The sequence below is a fragment of the Neolamprologus multifasciatus genome, chromosome 15, assembly GCF_963576455.1.
Source record: "Neolamprologus multifasciatus chromosome 15, fNeoMul1.2, whole genome shotgun sequence".
NCBI lineage: Eukaryota > Metazoa > Chordata > Actinopteri > Cichliformes > Cichlidae > Neolamprologus > Neolamprologus multifasciatus.
Window position 1 is genome coordinate 10243454 of NC_140453.1, and position 11805 is coordinate 10255258.

The 11805-nt window shown below is 41.8% G+C and overlaps 1 non-coding gene across 1 annotated transcript; it reads left to right on the forward strand.

Annotated features, from left to right (window-relative positions):
• Positions 1-260: 260 nt before the first annotated feature.
• Positions 261-332, forward strand: trnae-cuc (transfer RNA glutamic acid (anticodon CUC)). Its single transcript has one exon. It is a non-coding gene; the product is annotated as a tRNA-Glu (tRNA).
• The last annotated feature ends 11473 nt before the right edge of the window (positions 333-11805 follow it).

The following is an 11805-nucleotide window of genomic DNA, read 5'->3' on the forward strand; positions in this document are numbered from 1 at the left end:
GAAATTGGGTAGCTGGACCACAAAGGTGCAAAAGTAAAGAAAAGAAAACAATATACAACGAGGGGAAAAAATAAAAAGCAATATATATGAATACATATAGCACAGACAGCTCACCTCCAATTTGCTCTTGGTAAGTTGTGTTAGCAATATTTAACTAGGCTGGAGACTAGGTTGTCTGTCCGTATATTATCATAGCTTCACCTCGAATCATGATACCGTGTTGACGACAAAAGGTACAGACCTTCGGCGATTGCTATCTCTCCCTGGTGGTCTAGTGGTTAGGATTCGGCGCTCTCACCGCCGCGGCCCGGGTTCGATTCCCGGTCAGGGAACAGATACTTTTCGTTTTCTCTGAAGAAAACTTAACGTTCCAGTATAATTTATTTCGTGTATTGGTTACACAGATAATGTAATCTTTCTTTATAATATACATGGAAAGGGGAGCCTTCTCTTGTTAGAGCAAAAAATACTTTCACAGACGTCTCTAATGCCTGTGATTGCACGAGATGTACATTTTATTTTGCCACCCACTAGAAACTGTGCCACTAGGTGGCGACACTTCACAATAAATGGCACAAGTCTTCAAAAGTAGGAAAATGGCAGCTATATAGTATTATATTGTAAAATTTCTTACAGACTAAAACAATGTCTTCCCTAAGGTTGAATTTGTCTTCATTTTACATCAAAGTCACTATCAATGTTCAAGGTGTCTTAAACCTATATTAATTTCTCAGACATATTGGTATTTGATTCAACATACATTTGGTTTTAAACTTAATGGCTTTGTTTCCTGCCATTCCCACAATAAAGCTTTTGCCAAGTTAAACCCAACCTGTCTGAGTTATTAGTGAGCAATGAGACAGAGATAACGTTTGCTTGTGGTCCCAGAGAGCCCTCTAAGGTGGGACCCCAGCGAGAAGGCCCTCGTGATTGGACGGCCTGCGAGTTAACCAGTTCCTGCCTGGCTGTGTATCTTGGCAGTTATTTTGACAGGCGCTATCATTGTGAGAGACGAGATAAGTTGTCTTAGGGATCGCCATGGCGCCTGTGTGTCCCTCCTCCGGCCTGTTCAGCCTCTCATCAACCCACTCATCTACTTCCACCCCCTCCTCTTCTCAGAAGCAAAGGATTGTGGGGGGTGGAGGGGAGCAGGATTTGTGTTGGCAGGGACCCTGTGGCTCTGGGTATCATCGTCCCCTCGCAGGGCCATCAAAAGCTTCTTGTGACTCAGATATAGTACAGCTCAAAATATTGCCCACCATCTGCGTATACACTGTCTATGAATGAGGCTTTCTGATTGGAATCTTTCTCTTAATTTCCCTACTTTTTAAATGATGGATTAACATCTATGTCTCTTGTTTTCTCTCTTTTTCTTTCCTGATGTCGAATCAAAAGAGAGAAAGAAAGCAAAATAGAAGAAGACTCACAAGCATACTGTCAGAATTTTAAGCACTAAAAAAGCCAAGGATGTCCAGAAGTAAACTTTTGACTCTTTACAGAGTAATGTTTTCAAGATGTGCTTCACAGACAGAGCTATAATACGAGTCTAATTCTGTCCATACAGTCATATAAGATCTGTACAGTAGACAGGTAGTTTCATTTCAGCCTCTGATATTAGAATTTTTACGGTACTCTTACATCAGAGTCAGCAAACAGCTTGGTATTATTACAGTGTGTGCTTTCTTAAAGTTAAAATTACTTTAAAGTTACACACACATACATACAGAAATACACAATCTCTGAGGATGGGCACATTGTTAGGGCATGGTATATGTTAAGGTTCATGTGTGTGGGGTTAAAATGAAACAGATTTGTTGTGCACTGTTTTACAAAGTCAGAGAAAACAAAGATAATATCTTGCTTCTATCTTTTCAAACAGTTGTAGGCACAAAGGTCGGAACCAGCGCAGGCCTTGGAGCGATTTTGAATCATTTTGCTTGGACGTCACACTTCTAGCTTAGACTACAGCCGCTGATAATGTCAAGTACGGCATGGCATCAAGAAGACACAAAACCTAAACACTGGGAAAAGGATATGTCACACAAATGATAACTGATGGAGATGTGTGTGGCGTGTAATATAATGATCTTTAGTGTGTAAAAAAAATGTGAATTTTTATCTTGAAGTTTATGGGAAGATGTAAGAATGCTGACATTGTTGTACCATAAACCGATTAGCTGTTAGTTAGGAAGCTAAAAAAAAAAAAAGCTGTGTAAGTATAATTTAGGGTCCCCTATACATGCAGCTAACAGCTTTGACAGATTTACATGAGGCAGACACAAAAAATACTCAGAATGAGGAAGATATCATGACTTTTCTTTCAAGAGTCTGCTGAAACAAAGCTCACGAATGTGACAGTTTTTGCTTTATTCAAAAATTTGAGTTAGCTATTTCAAAACTTTCAGTTACTGACTTAGTATCCAGTTACAGCTGAAGAAGTTACAAATTTAAGATCCACATCTAAAAAATGTAACTTAGTTTCTACTGAGTAAGTTTAAATTTTGGAATGTGCAATTTTGAGTTATTTCGAGGTACATAACTTGAAATTCTGACTTCTTGGCTGAGTATCTTGGAATTTCCTGTTACTTCTAACTCTAAATTTAGAGATATGTAATTTAAAAATTTTTGAGTTATTATATTGAAATTTTAAAATATATTTTATGTAGATTAATTAATATTTTGTCCCATTATCTGCTAAGTTTAAAAGTTACCTAGCCAAATTATTAATGAAGCTAATGTTTGCCAGACCTGTTAGCAGTGAGGATGTTTGATTTAAAGGCGAGCAAACAGCAGCAAACACATGTTACCAACAGCCTAGTGGTTAAAAAAGTACTAAAGCCACCTTTTAAATGAAATTATTCTGTTTGTAATTGTAATTATGAAGCTAGTGCCTATGTGGCTTGTCAGCTTAGCTTAGCATAATTACTCATTCTTCCAGCTAGCTATACAAGCTCAGGTTTAAGCACAGCAGGATACACAGACAAACTGCTTATTTTACAATTAGTCTTTAAGATAATTTAAGTTTTACTGCAACAATTAATAGACTTTAGCAGATACTTTTGTATTTTGACTTGGTTATCTCTAGGAAGTGGTAACACATTGGTAATGGATTTATAATTAATGGTACAAGCCAGTGTTAGGCGGGGTAATCTATAGACCGATAGAGCTGAAATATTATAATTAAAATAATAATGATAATATTGTATGAGTCATTGCAAGTTGTTTAGATGTAATTGAGGCACTCACCACTCCTTTGGTGGTCTAGGACAGTCCAGAGTGATTGAAAGACCACCTATAGGCTACTATGAGGTTAATGACCCCTCACACAGACAAACACACACATGCAGCCTCTGCTTACACACATACTAGCCACCAACAAAGTCCAGTAAGCAAAGACAGAGAGGAGAATGCGGGTGATGGCGATATGGCTTGCTTAAAACCGCACTATACTGTATACCATCCAGTGCTACTACACCTACTGTCAATCTGCCAAGTCAGCTGAGGCTCTGCAGCCATGACCTTCGACCCGGGAACTGAACAGCAGGGGAAAGGCTATCAAAGCTGGGGTCTTGGTTCTTAAAGCTAGCCATCCAGACAGCACGGGAGCCACACCTTTAATACGGTGCAGACAGTGCCTGAAACTTTAAGGAAAGATGGGGGCAAAAAAGAATATTACCCCTTCCAGTCACACATACATACACACTCTCTCTATCATCAGAGTTCTCGATCATGTGACCGTGGCAGGGGAGCAAACAGTGCATGGTTGTTTACTCTGCTTATCAGTGGTGTTGTAACAACTAGAGGAACACACAGGTTGACCTCAGCACTTGCGCACACGCACACAAATGCAAGAAACCTTACCTTGGGCAAATGAAAAAACAAACAAAAAAAGCTCTGAAAACTGAAATTGTGAATTTTACAAATTATTTAGGATTTTTAATAACCTTCCTTGACATACTGTTAGTTGTGGGAGCAGCTGCCTGTGTTCTAACACATAGTGAAACCACAATAATGAGCAGAGATCATGAACTATTAGCTAGCATTACTAATAAATCTCCTTAACTCTCCTCTGATCTCATCTGCCATAAAAAGAGGCTCGTCCTGCACAGTAACGATCAGTATCTGGAAGAAAAATTGCTGTCTCTGCTCAGCTTATAGGTATAAAACTATGAGCCCCAGTAAACACCGGCCAATAAATAACAGCTATAAATTCCTATATGAGTTATGACCAAGTCTGCCCATTTGTGACTGTGCGATAAGTCAAGTTTTCATGTATGGCAAAGGTAATATTCTTTTGAGAGGCAAAAAAAGATATAAGGTAACATGAGCTATGCGTAGCCTTTTGATGTGTGTGTTCTCCTGTGTGTGTATGTCATACATGCACTCCCACTCTCACACTCAGACTCTGGTTAGTCCGAGCCAGCGCCACATCAGTCCATCATCGCAGATATGGCCTGTGGTTAGATAGCAGGTCTGGCGGCGCACAAGACATTTTGTCCACTCTGTCATGTTTACTTATAATGATAAGCTTTGATGGATTTCTCAAAAACTATAGACGCCTCGACGCACATGCACAAACCGTCTAATTCACACATGCAGGCCTGAGAACGCGCTGACCAAAAAGTAAAAGCTGCATTTGACAAGTCACTCTCAAGGCATCAGTGTAAAACTCCAAGCATTAATGAGAAAAGCAAATAAAAAAAATGCTTTGTAGGCAACAAAAAGATTTGTTTGAATAGCTAATGAATAAGTGTTTTTTAAATGATTTAACACTGAGGAGACAGTTAAAGTTTTGTGGGCATAAGGCCATCAAGCTGTCAAACGGAGGGAGTAGATGTGTTTAGAGAAGGATTCCTGGGGTAACTTTTTTTAAAGATGTAAATTTATACAGAGAGCAAGTCTAAGAATAGTCAGACAGGAGATTTTTAAACCGAAGGAGTAGTTTTGCCAAAATTATACCGTAAATTCTGATTAATTTCCCATCAAATAGAGTCTTTGCACTCTGTGATCTGTTGGTCAGCCTGTACAGTGTTTCCACTGGGTTAGTTTACTTTAGCCTGGCATGTAGCCAGCCCACAGACCGGCCCAGTGCAACTGTGCTGGACCAGTTAAAAAGGCTAATGAGGCCTGCGCTTATCATGTCACCCAAAGGCTAGAGAGGTTTGCAGTGGAGAGAGTGCAGGTGGTGATAACTTGCCATACAAATACTTCATACATACAGTGTACTGTAAATACCTTTCGTGCTACCAAAAGCTTCCCACAGAGGTTTTAAGCGGTCAACCTTTTCTGGAGTCTTTAAATTTTTCTCAGGATAGATAAAACTAATTATGGGGGAAAAAAACAAACAAACATGTCTAACAGCTGAATCACTTCACAAAATATGGCCACTTCATTAGGTACAACTGTTAAAACGCATATATTTAGCTAGCAACTCGCTAGGTTTAGATTTGAAGCTCAAACTGAGCATCAGAATGGGATAGAAAGATGAGTTTAATAATATTGAACTTGGCATGGTTGTTGGTGCTGGTCTGAGTATTTCAGAACCTGCTGATCGACTGTGATTTTCTCCACAAAAACATCTCAGAGGGTTTACAGAATATGATGAGCTTCTCTGAATGCACAACAAAGTGAATATTAAAGAAAATGGGCTACAACAGCAGAAGACCACATAAGGTGCCACAGAGCCATATTAGTAATTGTCTCTTCATATCATGAAATACATCAAAATTTCATGTATGGGTCAGTTGCAGTGGGCCGTGGTCTTGTTATTTATGTATGCGCCAAACTAAATCAGCTCCTTAGGACAGACTGCTTAATTATCTGAGTCTTGTGGCAAAGCTTATCAAACAGGGGCTCCATTAAGAACTTACTGCCGATTTGAAATAAAGTTTGCTAACTCCTAAAACGAAGGGAAAAGCTATTAGCACATATTAATGGATAACCAGGGATGCAGTTTTCCAAAGCTTGACAGTCTGAATCTACGAAGAGCAAACTTTTCAATAAAACTGAACATTTGCTGGGCTGAAAATCCTCACAAGTGCACAGGAGCAGCAGGAGTGGAGTGGTGGTTGTCCACTCTGCAGCATTAGTGCACAAAACTTTGGAACATGGCACAGTCATAGAAGCCAGCTTAGCTTTATCTGGAGGCTAATCATAAATGTGAAAGTAGTATCTTCAGTTGTTTGAACAAGTGCTTTAGGTTTAAGTTCAAACTGAGCACTCTATTTTTTTCCTTCTTTCAGTTGCAAATATTTTTTCTTCTTTTGAAGAAAATGGAGCAGATGATAATATCTTTTTTTGAGGAAGCCAGAGGCACAGAAAACGCAGATAGAAGGAAATAAAAGAGCCCATAAGCAAGTTCGGGCTACAAATATCAAGCATTGAGTCAAGACAGAGAAACTGAAAAGACCCTGACTTGTACAACGGGTGGCACTGATCCAAAGCAGACCTCTAACTCATAAGCAGTTCAAGAAACACAAGCTGAAGAGTTTGGAGTGACCCTCGCCATTGTCTAAAAATATCCCAGAACTTGAAGTGATCTGCAAGGAAAAGGATGAAAATAGCCAAAAATTGTCTGGGAGCTACAACATATGCCAAAGGTAGTGGTGGTGTTTTCCTGTTAATAATTGCCCACAGCAGCATTCACTGCTCTTGCACACCTACTTGGTGTTTTGGCGCAAGCGTGTGTGCAACCACATCTGCAGGCTGTGCTACAATGGCTATATATAGCTGATGCTAGTTCAGGGTTCACCACTTGCATCTTGCCCAGTGACAGCTGGGATAGGTTCCAGCTCCCTCTACGACCCTGAATTGGATAAGCAGAACTCAAACAAAGGCACACTGCACCACTTGTTAACGAGGGACAAAGATATTAATTGGGGGAAAAATGATAACACAAATATCTTCAAAAGTTAAAGACTAGATCCGATTTCGTCAGTGATTTCTGCTGGAAGATAGCTAAACTTTTAAACCCTCCAAACTACATCAAACTATATTAATAGCATGCTTTACGATATGATGAAAAAAATTGCTATAACCATGAAAAAACGACTTGCACTGAATACAAAGTCCAGGTTATATTATCTTATTCTTTTCCTAATGCATCATTTCATTTTACAGTAAGAGTGCACCCTAAGTTCACCACTTTTCTTCGCCCCCCTTTTTTTTCTAACCCTACTCTCTCTCTAGTCTTACTGTACAGTTATTTACACCCAAGGGCATGCAGGCCATTGGTGAGATTTAGGGAGTAGGTGTCCGACAAAGAGAGTGAGAGAAAATGACAGCAAGGGGTGGAGGAGAAGAAATAAGCAGGCGAGAAACAATGCTTTCCTTCTTCTTAGTTCTTCTGATTCTACATCTCACCCCTCCTCTCACACTGTCAAGGCCATTCTTTTCTTCCTCCTACTTTACTCGGCCAAGAAGAGGTCAGAGAATAGGAGAGAGAGAGAGACACACACACACCAACATATGCACACATCCAGGACTGACCGACCACAACCATTACAAATCTTCCCGGCCTTATCGAGGACAACACACTGATAAGTATGTCTCCACTCCCCATCCGACAGATCCATCTCCGAAAACATCTGTGACACCCCGTAGGAAAATGTGGAAGTATATACACGTAAACGTGCGTAATGGCAGATTGATGATTCAACCGAATCCTGTCGCTCATTAATGAGTCAAATCAGAGCTGAGCAGAGGAACAGCCGTGGTTTTGGGTGAGCAAGGTTCAGATGACTTGAGATGTGTGGGCGTGTGTGTGAATATGTGTTTTTGCGCATGTTGTGGGAGTGCTGCACCTGCAACTAATGATGTGAAACTTGCCATCCAGGCTGCACTAACTCTCCACACTTTAAACTCACACCTGTGGACCTGCAACACAAACACACACATATTCTCACTCTTTTTCTCTTTTTCTCTTTAGCTCTTCTGAAAATTTGGCAAGACAATAACCATCTCAGTACTCTGGGCTAAGTGCCTCCTTAACCTAATCAGAGGAAATTAATTTCTTGATTTTTTTTTCTTTCTTTTTTTCCCATCCCCGTCTCCAGTGAATTCATGTCTACTGGACTAAGACCAACCCCGACAGGAGAATCTGTCAAATGCAGTGCAGCTGCAGGTCTGCTGTCTTTTATGGAGATGCATGAGCCGACAGATGTCACAAAAAGTAACCTCGGCTTCATCATGAACCTAAATGGCAGCTTGTATCTGCATATACAGCTTTATCAGCCTGAGATGGTGTTTGGGGAACTGTTTTCTTAAGGGTGAGCTTGAAAACGTGCATAAAGCAAATCTTTGGTTTCTTTTAAAGAAGCTCTAAAAAGTGTTGCAGAGTAACATTGCCAGGAGTTTAGAAACACTACGCTCATGGGTGAGCCCATATAAAGATCTAAACCGTGCTCCACACTACATTGTGTAGAATAAATAGTCCTATGTGACTGTTTTTACAGTAGTGGTGTAAAAACTCTCCTCAGGTTGCTGAACATGCCACAATTCATAAAAAGTGTGCATGTGTGTGCTTTCGTGAAATACCCGTACATCCTCACCTCCGTGTGTTTTTGTGGCGGACGTGCGGGGCCACTGGGTCGAGGTGGGCTGGGTCCGTGGTTCCCACAGGCTGTGTGGAGGCTGCCTCTGCCGCGCTATCAGCCTCCGTCTCCGGCCCCCCAGCACCAGCGGGCCCCCTGACGTCAGCCCTGACCTGATAACGAGGTCCACAGCTAGCAGTACAGAGTTGGGGGGGGGGGGGGGGGGGGGGGGGGGGGGGGGGGGGGGGGGGGGGGGGGGGCTGAAGCTGGAGATGGAGGGATGAGCGGCAAGGAGGGGAGGGGAGGGAATGGGGTTACACTAACAGAGCCAGCGGTGGATAAGCCCCTCAGACAGATAAGACGGAGCAGAGTGTGGAGCCTCTTTTGTTTTCCAGTGCACCTCCTGTCTGGTGGCATCTCCCTTCTCCTCTCCAACATTCCCACTCTCTTTCTCCATCTATTTTCAACATTTTTTCTTCTTTGTCAGCCTTACCCAATTTGTTAAACCTTTCTCCTCCTCCTCCACCACTGCCACCCCTCCTCTCTTTGTCCAAACAGAAATATTCCTGCTGTTATCAGGCAATATGCACTATGACAGCCTCTGGATTGAGGGACCTTTTTTCCCTCTTGCTTCCTCATTGTGTTTTTATTTTCTCTTACAGTGTTTCCAGAGATTGGGTGGAGGGAGGTGGTTGGGAGACGCCTGCCTTTGACTGACAGGTGCAGCCAGTTTTTAGGCACTGATAAAGACTTTGCCCGCTTATGTTGTGAATATTTCTCCTCTTGATCTCAAGCCTCTTTCAGTGCCATTTTGCCCACACCTTACACCTCTTTAGCCATCTCTCCATGAACTCTGCACGAACCCTTCATCAACACCAAAACAACGCCATTGTTTTGATGATGTCGCTTCACCTTTACCTAACCTTCTTCTTGCCCCTAACTTGCCCCTCGCATTCAAACAAACAGGTTTTCCCTCTGCCTGCAACATCACACTGCAACTAAGCCCCATGTACGAGTGTATTAAACATTGTGTGTGTGTGTGTGTTCCCTATTTGCTCTTTAGGCCTTTGCTAGCCAGCGGACTTTGGCCACTGCTTATCACAGGGAGAGGTCCTGGGATCCCTTGGTCTTCACTGCTAAAAATACACTTGCTAATGCTTGCATGCACACACTCTCTCAGTGACACAGGGCACCCCACTATGTTTTTGTGATGGCTAACAGCAGTTAACTGTCTGTTTTGGATGCGATCGCTTACAGAATTGATCTATAGCTTCAACAGCAGGCTATAACCCCAAGGAGCAGAATTTCAAGTACGTGCATAAGCATCAGAGCAACGATCAAACCTCTGTGGGTGAAGTAGTTTTACAAACAGCGGAAGTCATTGGGACAAAAGAGCGTTTTGATAATTGAATTCTTATCATGCATAACTGAGTGTTGTGCGACGTGTTTGCGCTGCTCTTCAAGCTACGTGAATCAAGAGTCCAATTCAGCACTTGAGTCTGTCACACATATGAGAACCTGCAAGGAGTTAATAATTTATTCCAAAACACACTCCTCATAGATGGTGCGAGAATGTGCATGTGTGTGTGTGTGTGTGTGTGAGAGAGAGACGACTGCATTGCTGAAGCCCAGGTGTCCCGCTGGGAAAACTTGTGTCTCCCCAGAGTGACTCTCTGACCTTACCTGTGCAAACACACTTAATCCACAAGAACAACACAGACACCTTAGATTAACACTTGAACACACACACTTGGACATTTACACACTTACAAGAATGACTGCACAAGGAAATTGCACTCGTTCATAAAAATAAGCAGTAAATATGAAAGAAAAATGTTGACTGGGAGTTTGTGTGTGTTTTTATCACATTATACTGTTTTAAAACCCTGACAAAAAGCTTAATTTACTAAAGAAATGAAACATTGTCACTAAAACTGTGATTTGCATGTGGCATTAGACACATATGTGTGGGTTTATTCTACTGGAGGCATCGGTAAAAACACCACAAATATTCCAAAAATCCAGTTTTGATCTTTCAGTGTGACATTGAATCAATCTGAATATGTTTTACTGCCAAGTTTACACCTACAGTAGTGCAGGGATTTGCCTTACAATGCACATGACAATGACCATAATGGAAAGTAGAAACAAAAGCAAGCGATGTGACGATACCCAGATATGAATTTGAATAAAGCACAAAAACGCAAAACATGAAAAACATTTGAATTACGCAAATATCATAAAAAATGTTCTGTTTGCAGATGATGAGCCGTGGGAGGAGGTGGAAGATATTGGAGAGAGCGGAGCTTTCACGTCAGTTTGGTTGTTTGGTTTGGAGGATTCTGCAGTTACAAAAATTCATAGCCATACCCATAAATAATTGGCAAAAGAAAGAAAGAAGGATAATGCCTCCCATATTTTCTGTCCAAACAAAAACGCCGCTGGTGAGGATGAGTCCCGATCACAATTAATTACAGGCTACACTACATTCAAAAAGCCAACGCTGGGAAAAAACGCTGAAATTCTGAATTGTTTTCTTCCTGGAGACACTTGTTAAATTTAAACTTTGGAGACGACATGAGGGTTTCTCAAGTGACAGCAAAGGTAGACCTAAACCTCTATTGATCTGCACTGTCATCATTACTGTTATCTCATTACTGTGCATCAGATAAAACAAGACAAACAGCTGACGCCAGCAGGAGCAGATGCTGAACAGATGAAAGCCCTTCTGACAAACAAAAAGAAGAAGACGTTTTCTGCTAACCAAAATGCCCATGAGGAATACCGAGAATTTCAGCTGAGTGACGTCTCTGTGTGCGTTTCACTGGCCTCATATCGTTCCTCCTCCTGTGTTTTCCTGCCTTTCCATTTGAAGTGTTCTTCCTGGAGCCAGAAGTCTACCATACCCTCGGTGTTTGTGTCTGTGTGTGTGTGCGTGTTTGCGTGTGTGAGGAAGAAGGGCCAAAATAAGTCACCGACCCCCGAATGATTGAGTCGTGGCCCCAGCCAAGACGGGGACACTTTTCCTGGTGCCTGGTTCAGACACACACACACACACACACACTCATACACACACACACACCTTCCTCAGCAACAGTCTGCTGCTGTCCAACACATACCAGCATCTCTATCTAGTCCCTCACCCAACACCTCTTCATTCATACACACTGACAGCGAACACACACTGGGAAACACACGGTTGCACAGAATCATTGTTATAAACACACACACACACACACACACACAGTTTACACGAGCTCTGGCCTCTGTCACT